This window comes from Giraffa tippelskirchi, chromosome 6 (assembly GCF_054371585.1).
Source record: "Giraffa tippelskirchi isolate mGirTip1 chromosome 6, T2T-mGirTip1v1.2.pri, whole genome shotgun sequence".
NCBI lineage: Eukaryota > Metazoa > Chordata > Mammalia > Artiodactyla > Giraffidae > Giraffa > Giraffa tippelskirchi.
In genome coordinates this window covers 12,920,292-12,945,646 of record NC_137280.1, presented here as the reverse complement: position 1 = coordinate 12,945,646, position 25,355 = coordinate 12,920,292, and the positions used below count along the sequence as shown (strand labels likewise).

Here is a 25,355-nt window from a genome sequence, read left to right as displayed (position 1 = left end):
CAGTCGTGTCTGACTCTTTGCGACCCCATGGACTGCAGCACGCCAGGCCTCCCTGTCCATCACCAGCTCCTGGAGCTTACTCAGACTCATGTCCATCGAGTTGGTGATGCCACCCAACCATCTCATCCTCTGTTGTCCCCTTCTCCTCCCGCCTTCAATCTTTCCCAGCATCAGGGTCTTTTCAAATGTAAACAAAACCAGTCTTCCTCTTCGGGGACATGGATATCAAAAAGGAGGTAGGGGGTAAGGGGTGGGTGGTGGGGGATAACGGCAGAACACACCACAACTTTGCACTTTTGTTTGCGATAAAGGGTTCAGATTCTTGGTCCAAAGAAAGAAAGGAAGTCACCTGGGTCTTGAATTAAATTTGTCGGCACCAAAACTAGGGCTCTTATGGAGCAGTGGATATTAAAGCAATGCCTGGGCCGCGCGGGGAGGGGGGTTATATTGAATATGCATGACACACAAAAGGAAAATGTTCATGACTTACAGATGTGCTCTGAGTGGCGCTTTCTTCCTTTTTTGGAATATCAAACAGAGGGAAGAGAGAGGTTTGCTGCCATGTTATTATAAGCACTGCTGCCTCTCTCCCTCCCGAACTAAAATATTCTAGTATTTATTTTGCCATCCATATGACCACAGTTTAGACTAGAGTAAAAATAGAAGCCGTGTGGGCCTAACCTGAAAAGTCCCAAAGGCTGGAGAAGGTCAGGATTAATATATTCTAACTGAAATAACCAGATTCTGTTTCCTGGTGGTGTTTGGCAGGAGAAGGGGGGCGGGGGGGGTGAGAGATTTGGAATGTATTTCTCATTCAGAAGTGTTTTGTAAAAACTACCATAATGGAACAGATTCCAAGTCAAGCACAGGAAGCCAAGAGGCTCTGGTTTAGATTTAATAATTCACTCTAAACGCTTTTCAACTGATACAATTTTAAGCCCCAAGGCACAGCCATATATATTCTCCACCCTATATGGGAGCTGACGGAGTGCCCCAGGATGCCTATGGGACAAGAAAATGGGAACAACCTTAGGTCCAAAGGGCAGACCAGGCCCTGCCAGGCTCCAACTAATGCTGCAGAATGAACCTGCTCTCAAGAGATGAGGGGCAGTTGGTGGATGGAATTTTCAACTGAGCCTATTTCAGGTCTAAGCTAGCACTGAAATTGAACATTGCTATGGACACTTTACTACAGGCCTATAAAAAAGAGCTGCATGTAAAAGATGCCAACTTACAGAAATGGGCATGAGCCCTTTGGGAAGCACACTGGCAATGTGTTTTAAGAAGATACAAACTCTTTTCTACCATTTGATCAGATATTTCTACTCTCAGGAATTATCCTAAGGAAATATTCTAAAAAGAAGGCGAGGTGGAATGTTTACTACTGAATTAAGGCAAAACCACTGAGACAATGTAAATGCAACTATAGAAGGATAGCTATGTCAATTATGTATCATACATTAATTTTCTCAACATAGGAATTAAAAATCATATCCCACAGAACAATGAGGAAAAATGTTGGACAACACACTGTATTTTAAAAGTATATATTGCTTTAATATTTTCTAATATTACAACTCTAAAAATTTCAAATCAACAGAAAAATGAAGAGTTAATTGGTGAGGGTGGTGGCTTGTGAATGATCTTATTCCTAATTACTGTTATATTTTCCCAACATATATATGCTGCTAAAGACACAAATAATGGAAATGGCCAGGAACCAGCTTCCAAACATCAACAGGACTTTTAACAGCTAATGTATTTAAACAGACAGGTACACACATGTATAAAGAGCCTAAAGAAAGCATCATGGAAGTACACAGGTGTATAAGTGACAAACACTAAAAAAAGTGCACACTTCAGGAAGCTGCCCCAGAATCACACCACAGTGCTTTGGCCACTCCTGATCCAGTTAATCTGAAGCCATAAAGGTGAAAGGTCTAGTAAAATGGATATTTAATCACAAGATTCTAGGTTCTAAAATGCCCTGGGTCTCATTACCCAGCTCATTAGTTACTCTTTGCTTCTGGCTTATTTAAAGCAGGGAAGACACTCCACGTCAAGGTGTGGCTGCCGGTGCCCCAGTCAACAAGCTCCCTTTCAGCCTAGTCCCCAGCTGCAGTGGCCACTACATGACCTGGAAGCACTGTGCCCTGGACACACTCCAGGGCTGACATACCAGTGAGCCCAGAAGATGTTTCGAGTTGCTCCTGGTTTTCAGAGCCCATTCTGTTACATTCCCTGATAGCTCAGTTGGTAAAGAATTCACCTGCAATGCAGGAGACCCCGGTTCGATTCCTAGGTCAGGAAGGTCCCCTGGAGAAGGGATAGGCTACCTACTTCACTATTCTTGGGCTTCCCTGGTGGCTCAGCTGGTAAAGATTCTACGTGCAATGCAGGAGACCTGGGTTCGATCCCTGGGTTGGGAAGATCCCCTGGAGAAGAGAAAGGCTACCCACTCCAGTGTTGTGGCCTGGAGAATTCCACGGACTGCACGGTCCATGGGGTCGCAAAGAGTCGGAAACAATGGAGCGAGTTTCACTTCACTTCACTCTGTTACATCGATGTTGTCTATCTGTAAGGGGAGCCTCTTGTTCTATCTCTCCTTTTGCTGATTCTAGAAAGCCTTGGGTTGCCAATGTGACTACCTGATGTAGGAGACTTTTTCAATGAAGAAAATGACACGTGACTACTTCCTTACCCTGAAAGACTGAAATCGTGACAGCACTTATCTAAATAAAAGGAACAAAGCTAGACAGAAGGAGATACCTCCAAAGGTGATGAGACCACAGATTTCAAAACTGAAGTCAAACTGTTCTGAAGGGTGGATTTTTAATACCAAGTGCCAAGTCACAGTGGTGGCTGTATTGGGAGCTGAAGGTAATCACATTTCTTGATTATCTCCCAGAAAAACATCCTGATTCTGCCCAAGACTCATAGCCCCTGGCCCTGTATTTCTTTTTGTTGTAGAAAGGAATTTTTCCTGACCAAACTCTTCAACCAATTAACAGTGAAGGCCAAGCAGCCTTTAAAGAAATGATTTCCTTAACAAAGGAAGCAGGCAAAGATTTAAAGATATTAGAGACTGATTGCGAAATCCACTGTGGACCCTGCATAAAATTCCACAAGAAATGAAACCTGAGATCCCAGACAAAAGCACCTGTTTCACAGGGAGTACGTTTACAGTCACGTGACCTGTGCCATCTCTTATGCGAATGCATTTGAGAAAGCACTCATGTTGGTGTTGTTGAGTGTTGTTTATGAGTTATTTATCTGAAGATAACATTTACAATCTTACCAAAGGAAGAGGAAAGAAGCTGTGTGGACAGTCATATTTTTTTCCAACAATGATAAACACTTTTTTGGCTGTTCAAACTAACACGTGGGAAAAAAACTTCAAAACTCCAAAAGGTAACCTAATCTCCACCACCCAGTGCTGCCTTCTGTCTTTCTGGTCTACCTCCATCAGCATCTATGGAGACATTCCAACATCCTGTTGATAGAATCATATACTCTTACGATACAAGGGTATGGAAGATGAAGGGAAAGGGGGAGCCTGCAAGATGGTAAAATTACATGCTCAATTAAAAAATAATATTTAAGAAATGCTTTCAAGAATATATTTTTTCGAAAAGAGCCTATCATTATTGTTTTTTGCACCCAAGTGAGGCCGATTCATGGTAATTCCCTAGTGATAATTAAAAGTCTCAGTTGGAACACACATTCATAAGCACATTTCATAAGAGAAATAGCACTTCATTTTCTAAAAATACAGGAGATAAAGAAAAGCAAATATTAATAGTTGGGAGTCAAAAACATATCAGATCATCTCAAGGAATTTTTTCCCCCAAGTAAACCCAATAACAAAAGCTGCTTACCAACTGATTCCATCAGTTCTAAAGCAAGCCATACCAAAGGCCTACGGGGTGATTTAGCACTCATGGGTACTAAATGTAACAATATTTTCTAAAAATTCCCACATTCCTCAGGATTTTTACTTCTTCCCAAATTAATGGGCCACCCCAGGCCTGCAAATGCCTTCTGCAAAGCAACCCATGGCAAGGTCTATGTAAAACGCCCCACCTTTTCAGATGACAGCCACCCAGGGCTGCTTGTTACATCTTCATTTCCGAAAGAGCACAGGTCTCACTGAGAATTAAAGCCCGGGGAGCCCAGCCCACATTCATGGTCTCTCACTTTGGTCCTGTCACAGCCGTTCAAGATGGGACCGGTTTCGGATAGATGTAACTGCTCCAGATGTAACCCTCTGCGCACAGAGTGGAGTTTATTATTTAACTGGGACCACATCAGCGGGCAGCCTGATTAGAGCTCGCTCCTGGTGTTCGGTGTAAGAGACCCACAGAAGACGCGTCCACTCCTCACCAGCCTCCAGGCAGCAGTTGGGGGTGTGGAAGCTGGGGGCTATCCGTTTCGATGCCTCCTTACTTGGCCTGAACATACCTGCCTTTGGTCAATGCTTTGGAACAGAGACTGACTTTCATCTCTCTTTTCCGGCTGCTTTACACACCACTGGTAGAAAAGTCACTTGCTTCTTGCCTCTCCTGCTTTGGAGGCTGAGGAAGTGAGCTGAATGATTGCAGCTGCCACGGTAACCTCTTTGGCATGCACCCCGACACCCCCTCACCTAATAGCCTTTTCCCATCCGACTGCCCTGGCCTGCCGGTGTGGCCACAAGCCCTTCAAGTGGTCAACCTGCAGTGCAGCCCCCATGGAAACCCACTTGGAACTGTTCAAGCTCATAGCAAAGAAGGCGGTTTTTAATACAGATTGTTCTTTTTAAATCCTTTACAAAAACAGCTGTAATCAATCGCGCTGGGGGGCTCTGTATAAAGCTGCCACTCGGAAAGCTCTAATATTGATTCTTTCCCCTTGCATGGCTTTAAGAAAACAACCCCATGTGAAGAAACCATAATCAATTTCTCAAGACTTTGCTAACACGAAACAGTGTCTGAATTAAAATATACTTTTTAAAATTAAATGAAAACCATAGTAAATATAAGAAATCCATCCATTATCCTGCCTTTTATTCGAGGGCCGATGTGTTAGTTTTTAAAGCAAAGTCAATTGAACAAATGCAATAATTATTAAATACTGATTAAATCTCAGCAACTCTTCTGAGAATTGTTTAGCAGGTGACACTAGCTGAAAGATTAAAGGGAAATCCGTCTTCATTTGAGGTCTGGCATTTCCAGTTCTTCATTTGCAAGATAATATACTATTTTCTCTGTGCCTATTCTTAGAGAAACTATCAATTCTAAGCCTGTGTTTATAGACAGTCATGATTCCAAGTGGTCACATCCTGACTGGACATCCAAATACCAGAATATTTTAAGCCTTTTCACAGGCATTCTGGTTGATACATTATTCTGTCAAATTTGCCTTTCCACATGAGGCCCTTTAGAAGCCTGAGCATGCCAAAAGGTGAAAAGTCAATATTTAAAGCTGCAGTGTGCAAACAGAGCAATTTGGTGCTTTCAGTTGAAAATTATAGTAAAAACCCTCACCAGAATCAACAGCCAATTTCAGGATTAGGCATTAAGGAAAAGCACAATTTCATATAATGTCTGTTATCTGGACTTCTATGTAGAAGAAAAAAACCTGAAGACTTCAGTAAAATGCCATACATAAAATGAATACAGAACTGAGATCTAAGCAGACTGACAGCCCATAATACTTTGTGTCAGCATGGCACTTACCATGTGAATGAAATTAGATCTGATCAAATTCAAGAGCCAGCAAAAAAAGAAGGAAAACACACACACAAGAAAACTTAACTGCCATTTTCTTTTGCTCCCAACTAAGAGTAATTTCGATTTCAAGGGAGAGAGTTACAATTTCTGTGGCAAATATGTGATATTCGTTCAAGATTCACATTCCTGGAATCCAAGGACCACAGGATTTTACTCAGGGATGCATGTACAATTTGCAAACTTATTAGTTGAGAAGTTTAACTCCCTTTCCACACCCACCCCAACCCCTCAAATTAGAGAAGGCCCCTGCTTTTCCACCAAACTAAATAAGCAAGAACTCAGAGTTCTGTAAAAGTCCTTAACACTAGCTGATCAAGGGCCTAAACCTTTGTCAAGCTGGGCCTCCTGGGGTTGTCACACAAGGAGGATTTCACAGCTTCACTGCTCTGGGCAGCCTTTTTATCCCTAGTAAGTTATTTTAAGCAACTTTGCTTCAGCAGACAAATCTCTGTCCTTCTTCTCTTCCATTGTAAAACTGCTGCAGCCCAAAACAGCTAAGCCTTACAGAGAAACCAGAATCGGCCTGGTCAACTCCAATCCCATCCTTCTATTTGAATGCTCTAGATCAGGACTGTTCGACAAAACTGTCTGTGATGATGACAATGTTCTAGATGTGCTTTGCCCAACATGGAAGCCACTAGACACATATAGTTATCAACTGGTTGAAATATGGCTGGTGCGACAGAGGCACTGAATTTTTTATTTTATTTTTAATGAATTTAAGTGGAAATAGCCACACGTGGCTAGTGGCCACTGTATTGGACACTGCAATGCTAGGGAGAATGTTTAAACTGTTGTTAGAAGCCTGGGCATATCAAAGTTGTCTGCAGCTGCTGGGCTAAGCAGCTGTGGGGTTAAATGCTCTCTCCTTAAATGATAACTGCACATTAGCAGAAATCAGTTCCTAACACAGAATTGCCTTTTCCATCACAACACTCCCTTTGCACTACACACCTGTCAGAAAAAAGTAAGGATTCAATCTAAGCCATTTAATAACTATTGATTAACCAAACACCTACTATGTGCCAAAAAGTTCTATCATCTGTTTAAAAATAACAGTAAGCTTTGTGACTAGATAAACAAAGTGTGATACAGCCAAACAATGGAATAATATTCAGTGATAAGCTAAAATGAGCTAGCAAGCCACTAAAAGACATGGAGGAAACATATATGCATATTACTAAGTGACAAAAGTCAGTCTGAAAAGGCTACACAGTGTATGATTTCAACTGTGAAATTCTGGAAGAGGCAAAACTGGAGACAGTAAAAAGGTCAGATGTTCAGGGAGAAGGAGGAACAGATGAACAGGTGGAACACAGGGGATTTTTAGGGCAGTGAAACTATCCTGTAGAAAACTGTAATTGTTCATATTGATATGATGCATTTGTCAAAGCCCATAGAAGGAGGACTTCCCTGGTGGTCCAATGGTTAAGACTGCACTCCCAATGCCAGGGACCTGGGTTCAATCCCTGGTCACGGAACTAAACCCCACATGGTACAACTAACAGTTTGCATACCACAACTAAAGATCCTGTGTACTGCAACTAAGACCTGGCACAGCCAAGTAAATAAATAAGCATTTTTTGAAAACCCACTGAAATATACAACACGAAGTGTGAACCTGAATGCAAACTGTGGACTATAGGTAATAATAATGTATCAATATTGGTTCATTAATTACAACCAAAGTGTGCAACAATAAAGGAAATGAGGGGGTGCTGGGAGATATATGAAACTACATACTATCTGTTCAATTATTCTGTACATCTTAACATGTACTCCCCCCAAATAAACTCTATTAATTATCATGAAATCCAAATCTCTGGAGAATTCTTCCCCATATATCTCTCCTGAGCTATGCTCCCTTCCAGAATAACAACACGTTTTTGGCCAACCAGCACACACGAGATGGTTCCTAGGTGCCAAAAACGTGCGTATATGGCTGCCTCAAAGCAATGGCAGATACAATTAGCTCCATGAAATAAATGGGACCTTCTGGACTTCTAGGACTGATAAGTGGTCCATTCACAGTGGTGATGGGTGTCTGCATTCACGCTTGTTCATTCACTCTTGCCTCCATCGCTGCATCAAGCAAGTAAGGAAACTGCCAACAACACGCAGGTAAATGCAATCTTCTCCTGGGGAACTGTCTACATGATTGCACCATTGTTCTGTCCCCTGAGCCATCACAATCACCCAGATAGTCTCTGATGCATTAATAAACTACAGAAAATAAAAACTCTGGTATAGCCTGGTTTTGAAAAAAATTACAAAAGACATTCTTAGGACAACTGGGAAAACCTGAATGTGGACTGGATATTAGAAGACAGTATAGACCTAGAATTAACTCTCTGGGTAAGACTGTGTTCATATAAAGAAGGTCTCAGGCATGAACTATCCTGATGGACTAATTTTACTATCAATAGCACAACCCTCCAAAATCTACATGTAAATAAAGCAAATATGACTACCAATTATTGAATTCAGGTGGAGGACAGTCTTTCAACTTTTATGTATATTTAAGAACTTTTATAACTAAAAAGTTTCAGGGTAATGGGGGAGACAATTCCAGTTGAAAACATTTCATGTGACACCGAGGCTGATCATAAGGTAAACAGTTCATCACTAATGGGTCAAGAAAGTGATGTTTTCCTCACTGGGAGGAAGAGCAGATTGAACTTCACTGAAAAGTACAACAGCCTGTGTTAAGTTGCTTCAACTAACTGGACCCACAAAGTACCGCATGGGAAGAGGTGAGGTGATCAGACAAAGCTTCCAGAAGAAAAGAAGGTCATGAATTTGAGAGACAAACTACAGCCCTAAAGAATTTCCACCCCTGAAGACAGAAAAGGGAAAGACATGGGGATAAGAGAGTCATCTTCACAAGGGGGGGAAAATCCACCTTAGATAAGAACTCCCTTATCAGAACCAAGTGTGCAGATAAACTCTTAGGTGTCCTTTCTTTGGACAAACAAGTATCTGACACACATAGACGGGAGCAGGCCATGTTCATACATGGGGTGGGGGGCTTCATAGGATTCATCGTTTAAAAGGCAAAAGAAACCAAATTGGAGGCAGAAATTACAGACTGTGAGTGGCTCAAATATTAGCACCAGGAAAACGAAACTACCTCCTTGAGCACATAAGTAACACATCAAACAGCTGTGTCAAGGGAAAAGGATTCAGAACTTCCCATTTCCATCCTTACCTTCCCTCCATTTAATTCAGTAAGAAATTGGTGGTGGCCCTTGAGTCCTAGAAATTACTCTATATTAATATATGAAAAGGGTGATTTGCAAATTCAAGCTGTACACTTCTGGTTTGTGTCCTTTCCTGAAGGCACTGGGCTTCAGTAAAAAGTTGACTAAAACAAACCAACCAATAAAGACAGCAACTGGAGTCTTAGAGAATAAATCCTTTCCCCTGGTCACAGCCTTCTCTCTCAAGACAGGTTTGCATTTCTAAGACCCACAGCAGGTAGACTGTGGGGTCCTTTTCCAGGCACTTATATATATCTGAGCATGCAAACTCTGGGAGATAGTGAAGGATAGGGAAACCTGGCATGCTGCAGTCCACAGGGTCACAAAGAGTCAGATACGACTGAGCAATTGAACAACAACAATGAAACCCAGAGATGTCAAAACCTGCTCAGGAACACATTTAGCAGGCTTCGCATCTTTTTTTCTTGCCTGGAGTATCCCAGGGACGGGGGAGCCTGGTGGGCTGCCGTCTATGTGGTCGCACAGAATCGGACACGACTGAAGTGACTTAGCAGTAGCAGAGGCATCTTATTTAGGAAGGGACAAAGCGAATCCCCACAGTTTTCATGAACGAGAGAGGCTTGGATTTCTTTCGAACATAACATGTAATGCAGTAAGTTCTAGATGGTTCTTGAGTTTTCCACACCATAACATATGGACAGAAGTGTTCAATGTCTTTCTCACAAAACAATAAGACTAACACCTCACAACCTTCTGTGGAAAGCTGTCAGATGACTCTGGACAGGTGTGATCTCGGTCACAGCAGGTTAAGAGCCTACAGCCCGTAGGGCCAGCAGGCCCGGCTTTGTTACTTTTTGGCTAATGGACATGGTAACCATGGCTGATCCCTCCCAGCTGGTTTTGCTGAGGGTAGGGGGAGGATGTAGATGGCTGCTTCTGCCAGGAATATTTAGGGACAATTCTGGAATAAATTCCGAATAGTCAAGTGACAACTCAGGATAAATTCCTGGTGAGACGGCTGCTGCTGTATACACGCTATACTGTGCTTGGTTGCTCAGTGGTGTCTGACTCTTTGCGACCCCGTGGACTGCAGCCCGCCAGGCTCCTCTGTCCATGGGGATTGTCCAGGCAAGAATACTGGAGCAGGTTTCCATGCCCTCCTCCAGGGGAATCTTCGCAACCCAGGAATTGAACCGGGGTCTCCTGCATTGCAGGTGGATTCTTTACCAGCTGAGTTACCAGGGAAGCCCGCTGCCTATATATACATGAATCATACGTAGGCTTCCTTAGAGTGATAAAGTGGATGAATTATGGTGACAGTGACCTCATTTCTCTTCACCCCAAGTTCCCAAGGGCAGACTCCAGGTCTCCTTGTGGCTCAGCTCCCCATCCAGGGTCTTTCCTAAAGATCCAGTCTGTGGTACTGCCTTGCCAACTCCTCAGAGATGCCGGAAAGTTGAGAAGACCCAAGGCTAAAGGTGCCTGGCCACCCTGTATCCACTGAAACCAAGAGTTAATTTGTTCACTTCTTGAGCACCTACTGCACGCAGGATGCTATGTGAAGTACTGAGACCATGAAGCTGAAGGTGAGATGACACCAGCTAGGCATGGGGTGAGGGTGGGGGGAGGTTTGAGGGGAGGGAGGGAAGAAGGGAAACTGGAGAATGCCAGCTTTTAGGGGACCAAGATCAGATGGGAGGTTATTCAGAGGAGCCTCAGTTCTACACCGTGGAGGGTAGTGTGTGTGTCCAGGAATAGGAATGATAGTGAGAGGAGGCTGTGTAAAGGCGCAGGTTGTGAAGGGCCTTTGGGGAGAAACTGAAGAATTTTTATTCTGTAAGTAAATGAGAGGCTTAAAGGAGAAGTTCAAATTTGTGCTTTTGGAAATATCAAGTTGGATATAGTGCAGATGATGGATTAGAGGGGCTGGACTGGAGCCACGGTTGATGAGTCAAATTATGGCAGCAATTATGTAAGAAGTCTCAGGCAGACAGACTGGATGGTATTAATGTGGGTAGAATCTGTAGGACCTGCCAACTGATCACACGAGGGGTAAGAGGATATAATGACTTTTTAAAATGACAATAGTGGTTGCTATCCTTACAGTGCATTTGTGTGCCAAATTTAAATGGATGAGACCTCAAAATATTCACAACATAGGGCAGGTATTAATTAGCCCCATTTTATAGCTGGAGAATCCTGAGCTTTAGTGATCACATGGTGTGTCCACCATCACTCACATACAACCCTAACACCCAGGTTTGGAATGAAGGGTAGAGTCCTTCACTGACTCAGAAATACAGGAAGCAGCAGGCATGGGGTTCCCACAGCGGGTGGTTTGAGATTTGATGAGCCTGGAGACCGAGCAAGCAGGACGTGCCAGTGACGCTTCTAGGGAGAGAATCAGAAATGAAACTTGATGGGTGACAGATTCCTGCCCTTACATTGAATGACTGGATTTTTATAGTCCATTGGGCCATGCACCACACAGTTAGGCAACACGGGAGTTAGAAGGGGCTTAAGAGAATCCAACCTGAAATCAGTGCCCCCAGACAGAAACTCAGAGGCTTAGTCCATCTCCTTTTGGGTAAGATGAGAAAATAACAATGCCTGTCTCCCAGATTTCATGGGAAAATTAAAGAGAGACAACGTGTGAGCCAGCATTGTAAACTGGAAAATAAAAACTCAATGCATGATTATTTATAATTGTGTAGATTTGCTCTTTTAGGCAGATCACCTACCATGTTATTGATTTAAAAAAAAAATGACTGTTCCTCAAACTCAGGCCACTCTGGGGAGTCACACAACTTTCTTAGTCTGTGTCATAATGAAACCACGGGGTCACAATGATCTGGTTAACCTTTATATAAAACAAACCAAACAAGCTTCTCAGGACTGAAAAATAAAGGAAAGGCTCTGTAACTATCCTAAACCCAACTCCACCTTCATATGAGCTACCCGAATATGGAGTTCCTCGTGTGGTTAGAAAGTGGTGAATGAACGCAGCTCATGACTTCTATCAGTTGACCATTTGACAGTAAACGAAGATGACACAACAGTGACCCACAGAAACAGATCACAATATGCAGAGCTGAGAGATCTTCTGGAAACTACGAGACAGATTCCTACTTTGTGGCTCAGACATCAAAAATTACATAACACGCTTCTACTGTGTTTAGAAAATTAGCTTGCATAGCACCTAGGCTACCAGGAAAAGATGTCCAGTCATCCCAGGAGAGCACAGCACATCCAGCCAACTTTTTAAAAAATTATATTTATTTATTTTTAATTGATTGGTGATTGCTTTACAACATTGGTTTGATTTCTGCCATATATCAGCACGAATCAGACATAAGGGTACAAAAGTCTTCTCCCTCTTGAACCTACCTCCCACCCCTCTAGGTTGTTACAGAGGCCCAGGTTGAGTTCCCTGAGTCATACAGCCAATTTCCATTGGCTAACACATGTTAGGGAGAAGGCAATGGCATCCCACTCCAGTACTCTTGCCTGGAGAATCCCATGGCAGGAGGAGCCTGGTAGGCTGCAGTCCATGGGGTCGCTAAGAGTCGGACACGACTGAGCGACTTCACTTTCAATTTTTACTTTCATGCATTGGAGAAGGAAATGGCAACCCATTCCAGTGTTCTTGCCTGGAGAATCCCAGGGACGGTGGACCCTGGTGGGCTGCCGTCTATGGGGTCGCACAGAGTCGGACACGACTGAAGCAAGTTAGCAGCAGCAGCAACACGTGTTAGTGTATATGCTTCCATGCTATTTTCCCTATTCATCTCATCCTCTCCTTCCACTCCCCAGGCCTTGAGCTTCTGCCCCAATGGAGGAAGGGAGGGAGTGCTGAAGGAGGAAAAGGTTTCACACACAAGGAAATCCCCCTCACAGGCAGGACCAACAGAGAGTTGCAGAACCTCAAAGAGCTGTGCAAAAGCGGGGGCTCAGAAGGCAAAGTACAGACAACTTTTAACACTCCACACAGCCTGAGGAATCTGCACTCACCTCTTCCCCTTCCACCACCTGAGATGCCCCAAAGCCCAAGGCAGTAATCTTTATCCCTGGCTGGACTCAATGGTCCCCAGCAGGTGGCCAGGGAGGTTTCGAAGCCCAGAGACCATTTTCACAAAATGAAAGATTTTAGGTATTAACCATCTTCCTCTTTAATATGAACAAACATTTTCCACCAGGGGCTCTGGAACCAAAGACGATTAAGAAAAAGATTTGGCCTGCAGCACCTCTGGTGGGCTCACCTCTCCTTGTCCTCGGGTCCCTGCTCCAGGAGAGGTGGTAATAACACAACTCGAGGCCACCTTAGTGGCCTCAGGAAGCAGAGCACGGCCAAGGTATGACCTGAGCCGGTGCTGATGGCCTTTAATATGAGGTTAAAGCACCCCAACTTGCCTTCCTAACAACCCTCCCCAACTACGGGGAGGGCCAACCCTACACTTTACCTGTCCTGAGCCAAGGCTTTTCCAGAAGGAAAAGTCCCCCTGTGCAATAATAATAAATGCCCCCGGTGACTTGATAGAGACAAGAGATGCAAAAGTACTAATGATACTATTATCTGTTCATCCAGGTTCCAAAACTCACCAAGCTGACCAAGACAAAGGTTTATAAAATAGGAAACATTCCAGAGACTGCCTTCAAGATTTTTTTATTATTATTATTATTACTTGTGACAGTGTCAGCTTGTGATCATCTAGATTTTCTTCTGTTCCCACACAGACGTGTTGTCAGGCATTGTGCTCTGCAAGCCAACAAGATGGGGTGCTATCCTCTGAAGAAGCCACCAAAGAATGAGTAATTAGAAACAATCAAAGTGCATTCTTTGCTTGCAGAAAGGGCATATCATGGGTGAAACAAATCCCACTATGAGGTCTGATCAGAGGAAATTACCATTTTGTAGGTCAGAAACATCAGCAACTTTGTATGGTTTCATCTATACAGAATTTGCATTTTTCAATTGCTTTGTTTCTGTTCTCAAGTTGAGCAGAAGTAGTATCTGAACTCTTCACCACGGCCCGTTGGACTGCAGGATCTGCTCCCATCCTCATCTCACTTGCCACCACCCCCCCACAACAAGCATTCCCACTTGTGTCCACCACAGGATCTTTGCACTAGCTCTTTGTCTGCCTGAAACTCTCCCTCAGGCTTCTGTGTGGTCAATTCCTTCTCATTTCAGAGGACTCATCTTTCTTTTAGAAAATCTCTTCAAAAAGGCCTTTCATGACCCCGTCTTACCCACTACTCACTATCCCAACACACTCTGAAAAGACTATAATGCAAACCACATGTGTAATTTAAAATTTTTAGCAGTGAAATTTTTCCAATTAAATTCATCTATTTGGCTTTTTAAAAACTGTGGTTAAAATAGACATAAATTTCACCATTTTAACCATGTGGGGAGTGTATAGTTCAGTGGCATTAAGTACATTCACACTGTCAAGTAACCATGACTATCTTCCATCTCCAGACCCTTTTCATCATCCCAAACTGAAATTCTGTAGCCATCAAACAATAATTCCCCATTTCCTGCCCCTCCAGCCCCTGGTAACACGATTTTACTTTCTGTCTTTGGAATCTGATTATTTCTCTTATAAGTGGAATATACGATATTTGTCCTTTGGTGTCTAGCATATTTCACCTGTTGTTTATTTATTATATTTTATTTAACCCAATACAAAATCAATTGGCTTCCCTGGCAGCTTTGCGGTAAAGAACCTGCTTGCAATTCAGGAGATACAGGTTCAATCCCCGGGTTGGGAAGATCCCCTGGAGAAGGAAATGGCAACCCACTCCAGTTTTCTTGCCTGGAGAATCCCATGGACAGAGGCACCTGGCAGGCTACAGTCCCTGGGGTCACAGAAGAGCTGGACATGACTTAGCAGCTAAAAACATAAGCAATTTATTTTTAGATGCAATCAATGCAAAAATTGGGATATTGATAATTTTCTTTTCATACTAAGTCTCTAAATGGCAGTGTGCATCTTATACTTACAGATCTTCACAGTGAGGAGTGGTCGTGATTCATGTACTCAACGTTCACGTGGTGTGTAGCCGCCATACTGGATAGCATAGGTCTATAGGTCTATCACATCACCTTTTTAACTTTTCTCACTTACTTTTCTCTAGCCAAAATAATTTTTACTTTTATGTCTATGCTCAGCAGAATATAAGCTCCTCAAGGCAGGGCCTGTGTCTTCTGTTTTTTGTTTGTTTGTTTTGTTTTCTGCTCTAAGCCAAGCATATATTAAATAGAACAGAATCATTTAAATATTTCTAGACAGCTGTCTTTAGAGTAGATGTTTTTACAAATGGAAGACTCTATCCCCAAAATATCACTGCGATCCTCTATTATCTGGAATGGCAACATCCCTGGAGACCACCAGTAATCAGATGTTCCCTTTCACAAAAAGGCTCAGGGCAGTATGGGATGCTGGTTAAGAGCCTGGACTCAGCCTTGCCTGGCACATAATGAGCATTCAACAAATATCTGTTATTATTACAGGGCCCTCCCCAACTATATTCCAACATTTATAGCTTCATTTAGCAAATACTTAAGAACCTACTGAAGGGTGCTGTGTCTACATGGCCCTTCCTATCACAGGAGCTTAAAGTCAGGTAAGAGTCAGCTATCATCCAGGGGGCAGATGTCTGCTAGGGGTGGTATACTGAACTTTACGTCCCCACAACAAGGAAATCTAACCTGGTCTTGGGATAGGGGGTCAGGAAAGACCTTCATGGAGGAAAGTATCTCTAGGCTTAGTTAATAAGAAGGAAGAAGGAAGAGTGAACATGAAAGAACATTCCACCTAAGCACCAGCCACACCTAACTCCTCACCCTTCCCTGATCACATAATGACTTTTCATCACTCCTCATGACTCTTATTTGTATTACACTCTGACTTATGTCTTCCTATCCCCACAGACGAAGAGTTTCCCTCATCACCTGCTTCCCTACTAAGCACAGAAAACATTCAGAGCATGTTTATGTATTTATTTATTTATTTTTTATGTTTATTGAATGAATTAACTTTCCCCCTATTTTTTCCTTAGGAGTAAAGACCCACTTTTCCAAAATGGCCGCCTGAGCTCTGGTCCTCCACCCGGGCTACACCAACCAGCTCCTGGCTTCAACAGACTCACACTCAATTTACAGTAGCAAACCAGTTCACATTCTTCAAACCTGCAGATACAAGAAAAGATGCCTCTAACTCAATCTCTGTGGTATTTATTTCCCACCTACGAATCAAGAACACCAAGTGAGAGTCCCACCTCCAGGTTTTCCCTCAGGCAAGTCATTGAAGCTGTCTGACCCACATACATCACCTCTCCAGCCACCTTGACTGTCTAGCTAATACAGACGGAGCTTCAGGGCTTTATCACCAAGTACTCACCCCCAACCATCTTAGCAACTGGACGACTGTTTAGGATCTTCAACAAATTCTGATGATGTTTTAAAGGTACATTATGAAAAGCAAATTCACTTGAGCTGCTTCCTCCCCACTTCTGTTTAAACCAACTTGTTGGACTGGCCAACAATTTTATTCATTATAGTTACCATTTCATTTTCCACCCCCACAAGATGTATTCTTTCACTATAGGATGTGCCAAGAGTAATTAAGTACTTCTGAGTAAGAGATGAAAAACCCACAGGGTTTGCTTCAGATTGGGTTTACCTAGCCCCTACCTCATACAACTTTTAAGACAAAGCAAAGAAAACTGAGAAAACTCAGAAGAGACCCACTTTTCCAAAATGGCAGCCTGAACTATGGTCAGAAAACGCCTTTAAAGGAAAGTTGACAAAGAAAACTCCTTCAAGTTTGGAACCACCTTTACTAGTAGTACATTAGATAAAGAGTGGGCAATAGTGGTGCAGTGGTAAAGAATCTGCCTGCCAATGCAGGAAACGCAAGAGACATAGGTCCGATCCCTGAGTCAGGAAGATCCCCTGGAGTAGGAAATGGCAACCCACTCCAGTAACCTTGCCAGGAAAATTCCATGGACAGAGGAGCCTGGCAGCCTTTGCAGTCCATGGGGTGGCAAAAAGTTGGACACAGCTGAGCAACTGAGCATGCACAAAAGGAAGCAGTGGGGAAAATACAGACATGCAGACCAAGGTTTGAAGCAGAGCAAAAGTTCACAGGAGTTTCCCCTCCTAAAAAGTGAAGATTATACCAGAGAAGGCAATGGCACCCCACTCCAGTACTCTTGCCTGGAAAATCCCATGGACAGAGGAGCCTGGTAGGCTGCAGTCCATGGGGTCGCTAAGAGTAGGACACGACTGAGCGACTTCACTTTCACTTTTCACTTTCATGCATTGGAGAAGGACATGGCAACCCACTCCAGTGTTCTTGCCTGGAGAATCCCAGGGACGGGGGAGCCTGGTGGGCTGCCGTCTATGGGGTTGCACAGAGTCGGACACGACTGAAGTGACTTAGCAGCAGCAGCAGCATAGGTAACAGTGCCTGGTACATAGTCAGTACTGAAGAGATGTTACTCTCGCTCCATTTCTCAGAATATAGTTGTGTGATGAGGCTTTTATGGAAAAAATAAGTTTAGGAAAAAAGTATCTATGACTACTAAATTACCCTTGTGAACACTTGATCAAAATAAAGATGGCAGAATATGCCAAAACTTAAGACTTTCATAAGAAGTCATTATGAAACCATTTTCTCTTCAAACTGCAACTGAGAAATGAGAATTCTCCCTATCTTTTTGCTACCAGAATTCTTGAAGTCAGACTTTGATGACATTTGATAGAAACTGTTATAGCCATGACAACTTACTACAAAATTTTCACTACATAGACAGAAATAAAGATATACTTGAGCATACATACACAAACACGTACACACACCCCTCCTTAAATATAAATGCTTACCATGGGATTAACGTATGAAAATAATGCCCAAGCTTCTCAAATTGCAAGGTCAGAATGACTTAAAACAAAAGACAACTAACATCTTAGGGAAACTAAGATCAGCAAAAATATTTTCTGTTGTGTTACATATGCTTATCAGCTATCTTTCACATGAACCTAATAACTACAACGGTTATTATAAAAGCTTCTTTAGACATGTAAAACATGCCCAAATAAAATCGGTAATGGTTAATACTTCATTATTTTCCCAGAAATACTGTGAGTAGAATAACTCAAAACCCTTTCACAATATTTCTTATCATTCTAAGGAATTAGCTGCAGCCTTTGCTTCCAAAGCCATAACACTATTAACGGTTTTATAACGCCATGGCATTAGGACAAATTAAATGCTCTTAAACAATCAAGAAATAATTAAAGGCTGAGAGAGAGTTTAAGTGTTTAAGTTCATGAATTTACCAAAGTCAACTCTAACGCTTTTACGTGAACTGTGCTTTCAAATTAAGATTCCCAATTTCTTTAAGAGAAAGCATCTAAGAAACCCACAATAAAGTCAACCAATATAATAAACACTATAACCAGTATAATTACCATGATAAAACACGAGACATTTCATTTGTCCGCTTTATGCCACACCTCCACATCATCCAATGGGGTGCTTCCCACAGCCAGGTGAGGCAGTTAACGCTCCTGGCACCCAGATGAGAGAGACCAGGCAGTGGGCACCATCAGCAGCAAAGGGGTGCTTCCTCTTTTTCTCCGCCAAGAGATGCTTTCTCTTCTCTCTGTCCTCACCAAGTCTTCTCACAAGACTTTCAGGATTAAGCAATTCATGGCCCAGAAACAAAAGCAGAACTGTCCCAACGCCCCAACGGATTGGATGAAAACGCGTAACAAAATCAGGTACAACTCCAAGAGGAGACACCGGAGAAGCACCGAGCTGAGTCTATCAGGAGTCGCACACGGAGCTGGCACACATATATATGCTGTATCAAGGTCACCTGCATCTTCCCATATCGCTGCGCAAACATCAGTACTGTCTGGACAGCTGAATGTGCTTTACCGGGAAAATGATTTGTTGTTTCAGTGTTTCTGTATGAGTGAGCTGGCTTGGTAATAAATACATAAGATCTTTTGTTTCAAAAAAAGAAAGTGACTCTACAGGGAACTCAAACTCCGGCTCTGTAACAACCTAGAGGGGTGGGATGGGGAGGTTCAAGAGGGAGGGGACATACATATACCTATGGCTGACTGATGTCGATGCTTGGCAGAAACCAGCGCAACACTGTAAAGCAATTATCCTTCAATTAAAATTACATAAATTTTAAAAATTTTAAAAAAGAGGTGCAATATCCAACTATATAGCACAGGGAACTCTGCTCAATTTTATGTAACAACCTAAATGAGAAAAGAATTTGAAAAAGAACAGTTACATGTATATATACAACTGAACCACTTTGCTGTCTACCTAAAAATATCACGACATTGTTAATCAACTATAATATAAAATAAAAAGTTTTTTAAAAAGTTAAAAAAAAGAAAAAGTGAGTCTAGAATCCTACTCAAGACCACACAGCTAATAAGTGATGTAAGGGGCAGAAAAGAAGGCAGACTCAAGCCCCGATCTCCAGAGCATCATGCGTATGGCTTTCTTCACTCACAGCACGAGTCTTCCAGGGAGTGACAACTCAGGTATTTCAACTGGCTGCAGAACTTCAACTCCACAACACTCTGGGTGATTGATCCCTGAGTCTTCCACCCCTGGGCCCTTCCCTTCCCACCCCCAAGGGAAACACCATTACTTTCCAAATGTCTTCAGTTTCTTCATGACCATTACCTGTGAGGTCTTTTTGATCAGATACACCTAGGGCAGGGCTGGTGGAAGGAAAGGCAGTTTTCCCCAGTCTGTGTGTGATGTGTGACAGGAGGACAATGGGAGTCAGGGAAGCCTGAGACACAGCCTCAGGGCGACGCTCTCAACACTACAGTTGTAGGACAACTGTACAAGACGGCAACAAACAAGACCACCTGAGAACCCAGTGCTAGGCTTTACGTGTATTATGCTCTGCTTATCCAAAACGCTACTCAACTAAGACTCAGCCTAAATTTATTTCTTCCACACAGAAACATGGTCAACTAAGACTCAGCCTAAATTTATTTCTTCCACACAGAAACATGGAAGATTCTTTTCAGTAAGACAGTTCCACAGGACCCTGAGATATCATCTGAATAAAAGATTGAGTTGGACTCTCAGGGTGGTTTCAGAAATCAGTGTGATTTACCAAGGCCTCACTACATGCGTGCATGTGCGTGCTAAGTCGTGTCCGACTCTTTGCAACCCTATGGACTGTAGCCGGCCATGCTTCTCTGTCCATGGGATTCTCCAGGCAAGAATACTAGAGTGAGTCGCCATGCCCTCCCCCAGGGGATCTTCCCAACCCGGAGATTGAACTCGCATCTCCTGCACTGTAGGCAGGTTCTTTACTGCTGAGCCATTGGGGAAGCCCAAAGAGATTCCGTTTCTTGTCTAACAAGAAACAAAGGGTCTCACTGCACTTACCTATAAAATAAGAGATTGGGCATCTCTAATAAAACTTTCACCTCCAGAAAAAAATTCTGAGAATTTTTAAAAAATTGAACTTATAGATGGCGAATGTATACACTTAACCAGACTATTATTAAACAGTAATCTCATTTCTAAAAACAAACTTCAGAAATAAGGCCTCAGTGTATTAATGTACATTATTCATTCATACAATAATTCAGTCATACAATATTCATTTATAAAAAACTGTAATTAAAATACTTGATACGCTCTATGCCTTTATTGTACATGTTTAATGCACTACACGGAGAAGGCAATGGCACCCCACTCCAGTACTCTTGCCTGGAAAATCCCATGGACAGAGGAGCCTGGTGGGCTGCAGTCCGTGGGGTCGATGAGTCGAACATGACTGAGTGACTTCACTCACTTTTTACTTTCATGCACTGGAGAAGGACACGGCAACCCACTCCAGTGTTCTTGCCTGGAGCATCCCAGGGACGAGGGAGCCTGGTGGGCTGCCGTCTATGGGGTCGCCCAGAGTTGGACATGACTGAAGCGACTTAGCAGCAGCAGCAGAATGTATTACTATTTTCCTAAAAACTACTTTCCTTTCCTCAGTGTACAACTGTAAAGAATAAATAAATATACCTGGGCAGAAAAAGATACCTATCCCATCACTTGCTAACTTATCAAAGTTTGTGAAGTAAAAAATGGACAGAGAATGACTAAAATGCAACAAAAGGCATGAAGTCAGTGTTCTAATGGATCACAAGGTTCAACTTCCAAAGCAATGGGCAAGGCACTTTCCCAAAGCACCAGCAAGGTCAATCTCATCACCTACCTACACAGAAATAAGAATACTTCTAAGATGAACCACAGAAAAAGATACTAGAATCAGAAGACATTTCCTCAGAATGTTTTGTTTGGGGTTAGATATGAAAAGTTCCGAGGTATGTACATCTTAGGCACATTCACTCAGCAGCAAGCACTCTTCAGGCTTTCCCTTTAGAATACTTTACAAAAGAAGCCCCTTGAAATGCGAGGTCCTTTACCTCCCTGCATAAGGCCAGGCCATAGGCTAGAAGTTAAAAGGACTGCAGTCAAGACCTAGAGACTGTAACTTAATGAGAAGACGAGTGAAGTGTCTTTTTTTAGGTTCTGGTTATCTTCCAGACACCCTCCTCAAACTTATGCACCCTTGGACTTGCCCTTGCAAAGTGAAAAGCACAGAAGTGGCTTTAACAAGCTGGAGGCCACACCACCTTCCTACCTGCTCTTTTCCTACCCCCTGATGATGGTACAGGCGGCTTACACATCCATTTTTCAATGGGACAAGGACAGATCCCTACATTTAAAAATAAGACTAAACTGTAAAGCCTTCTCATCAGGACAAATGGGGACACCTGAGTCTTTAAAAGGGTGTAATTACAAAGCCACCAAGCTACAAGACTGTACCTAGGCCTGAGAACAGAAGAACAACCAAGATGCTGGCATTACTTTCAGTGTACAGCCCTGTAGTTTGCTAATTGGCAGTTGACTGGCTGTAGAGCCTGTTGGTTTGTAATGACAGAGCAAGGCCATCTGTGGCCCACGAGTCAAGATGACAAGTATCCTCATGTAGCATGTAGAGAGGAAACAGAAGTATAACCCTTAATTCAACAGTGCTTTTACAGGCAAAGGGCCTGTCAGCTGGCACAGAGTAAGAGCTTAAATTATACACATTTTTAAGTTCAAAACTCCATTTTAGCACTGCTGTACACGAACTCCAGTGCACAGATGTGGATAACGGACAAGCTTCTTATGAGCTAAATTTAACCCAAATGTATTAAATATGGACTGTAATACTTCCATGTCAGCTTTGAAAATTACTTTGAAGACCAGTACTCAAGGTACAAGGTGGAGTTCTGTACCATCAACATCACCCAGTTGTTTGTTCAGTTCATCAGTTCAGTCGCTCAGTTGTGTCCAACTCTTTGCAACCCCATGGACTGCAGCACGCCAGGCTTCCCTGTCCATCACCACCTCTCGGAGCTTACTCAAACTCATGTCCATCAAGTCGGTGATGCCATCCAGCCATCTCATCCTCTGTTATCCCCTTCTCCTCCTGCCTTCAATCTTTTCCAGCATCAGGGTTTTTTTCTAATGAGTCAGTTCTTCATATCAGGTGGCCAAAGTATTGGAGTTTCAGCTTCAGCATCAGTCCTCTCAATGAATATTCAGGCCTGATTTCCTTTAGGATGGACTGGTTGGATCTCCTTGCAGTCCAAGGGACTCTCAAGAGTCTTCTCCAACACCACAGTTCAAAAGCATCAATTCTTTGGCACTCAGCTTTCTTTATAGTCCAACTCTCACATCCATACATGACTATTGGAAAAATCATAACCTTGACTAGACGGACCTTTGTTGGCAAAGTGATGTCTCTGCTTTTTAATATGCCATCTAGGTTTGTCATAGCTTTTCTTCCAAGGAGCAAGCATCTTTTAATTTCATGGCTGCAGTCACCATCAGCAGTGATTTTGGAGCCCAAAAAAATAAAGTCTCTCACTGTTTCCATTGTTTCCCCATCTATTTGCCATGAAGTGTTGGGACCAGATGCCATGATCTTAGTTTTCTGAATGTTGAGTTTTAAGCCAACTTTTTCATTCTCCTCTTTCACTTTCATCAAAAGGCTCTTTAGTTCTTCGCTTTCTGCCATAAGGATGGTGTTATCTGCATATCTGACGTTGTTGATATTTCTCCCAGCAATCTTGATTCCAGCTTGTGCTTCATCCAGCCCAGCATTTAGCATGATGTTATTTGTTAGAACCATAGATTCTCAGACCGCACCCCAGACCTATTGAAACAGAAACTCCGGGGTGGGGACTCGGTGATTTGTGCTGTAACCAGACTACCAGGTGGCTCTAATGCCCACTGAAGTCTGAGGACCACTAGCTTAGAAGAGAATGAAGACACAAAAGCAAAAAAGTGCAAGATATTTATATGAAATGGGGTGGGACACAGAAAGAACACTCAGTTAGGTAGAAAAGAGCATGAGGAAATGTACTAGAAATAAGAGGAAAGTTAGGTTTAAAAACCAGGAAACTGAAGATATTGAGTGCCAGCCCAGGATGCCCAAACTCTGAACTGGGAATTGTGAAAGAACAACCAAGATGCTGGCATACTTGAAATTTGGGAGCAGGAAGTGAGATCCTTAGAAGAGTGGATTAGAAAGAGCTGGGAAGCCTTCATGGAAGGCTATCAGGAAGATTACTCTAGAGCAAGATAATGAAATAGGGACAAAGGAGGGGTTTATAAGGTCTCAAGATTGGAAATTTCAGTAAGGCTTGGCAGCAGAGACATCTTCCTGACACCATTTATAGAAAAAGCAATGAAAAAGATATGTGTGGGAGAAGACCAGCCAATGTTGTTTTTGGTGTTTGGGATACCAACAGAGCATCCAAGGAAAATGTCTACCACGTGACCAGAATAGTGAAAAAGGAAAGAGCACAGAGCCAGAAAAAGAGATTAGAAATGATGCAGGCATGTGAAAAGGATGGTCCGAAGCCAGAAAGTTAAGTGATATTGGTGGGGCAAATGAAAAGAAAAAAAAGAATGGAATTCCACAGTGAATGTCTTTCTTTCATTTACTAACCTATCACCAAATAGCAGAACCATCCAAGTCCCCAAGTGGGAAATCTGGAATTGAGATCAGCCTGCAGATACAGAGAGCGAGAGAAGTGGGGTAATTTAAGCACAACAGCTCTGCTTGAAAATAGCCCTAACTGTATTTTAGGTTGCCCTAGAATGAAGAATCAAAGGTGAGGATTATCAGTTATATTTGTTTCAGAGGAATCCCTGGTTCTAGTAGTTACACAGAATTTTGTTCTAATTATCTTATCAGTAAGAAGGAGAGTGTGGGGAACCTGAGGAAGAGGAGGAAATGAGTGTTAGACTCATTGTTATTCTATTACAGAACCTTTCCCTTTTACCCTGGCAACAATGAGTTTTTTTCCTCGGAAACTCCCAGAGCTCCTAAGACCACAGGGCCCCCCTCCCCGCCACCCCCCACCCCACCCCCGCCATGTCAGCCCCCTACCCTCTGGCTTCCCTGGCTGACCACTGCCTGCAGAGAGCAAGCAACGGAGGCAGGGCAGTTCAATAACTGTACCACCTCTGTCACTAACAGGTTGTGGCCCAGAAACAGATGGAGAAGTACAGTTGATCCTTGAACAGCACAGGGGATTAGGGGTGACAACCTTCCTTGCAGTTGAAAATCCACACACAACTTATAGTTTGTTCTCTGTATCCATTGTTGCCTGTATCCTCCCTCTCCGTCTATCACGCCAGCCATTCAACCTAACCATGGATTGTGCAGGACTGTAATATTTACTACTAAAAAAAACAACGAACCCACATATAGGCGAACCAGCACAATTCAAACCCATATTGTTTAAGGGTCAACTGTGTAGTCAAGTGATTTTTAACAAAGAGGCAAAGGCAGTACAATGGAGAAAAAGCAGTCTTTTCGTCAAATGGTGCTAGAGTTGCTAAGTCACTTCACTCGTGCCCAACTCTTTATGACCCCATGGACTGTAGCCCAACAGGCTCCTCTGTCCATGGATTCTCCAGGCAAGAACACTGGAGTGGGCTGCCATAACCTCCTCCGGGGGATCTTCCTGACCCAGGGATCAAACCCGCGTCTCTTAGGTCCCCTGCATTGTCACGTGGGTTCTTTAGCACTAGTGCCACCTGTGAAGCTCCATAGGCCAAAAAAAAGTCTAGACACAGACCTTACATCCTTCAGAGAAATTAACCCAGAATGGATTATAGACCTAAATGTCAAACACAAAACTCCTGGAAGATAACACAGGAGAAAATCTAAATGACTTTGGGTATGAGAAAGACTATTTAGAAACAATACCAAAAGCATAATCCATGGAAGACATATT

General features: G+C 42.9%; 1 protein-coding gene across 6 annotated transcripts in view; it reads right to left on the bottom strand.

Annotated features, from left to right (window-relative positions):
• Positions 1-25,355, bottom strand: part of SDC2 (syndecan 2) — a 120,476-nt gene that overhangs the window by 27,189 nt on the left and 67,932 nt on the right. The window contains exon 1 of one of the 6 annotated variants that reach the window (XM_081505159.1): positions 15,000-15,420. The exons of the other annotated variants lie outside the window; for them this stretch is intronic. The gene's annotated coding sequence lies outside the window, so the exon portion shown is untranslated. Of the gene's footprint in view, positions 1-14,999; positions 15,421-25,355 lie in introns of those variants that run through there. 6 annotated transcript variants of the gene reach the window in all.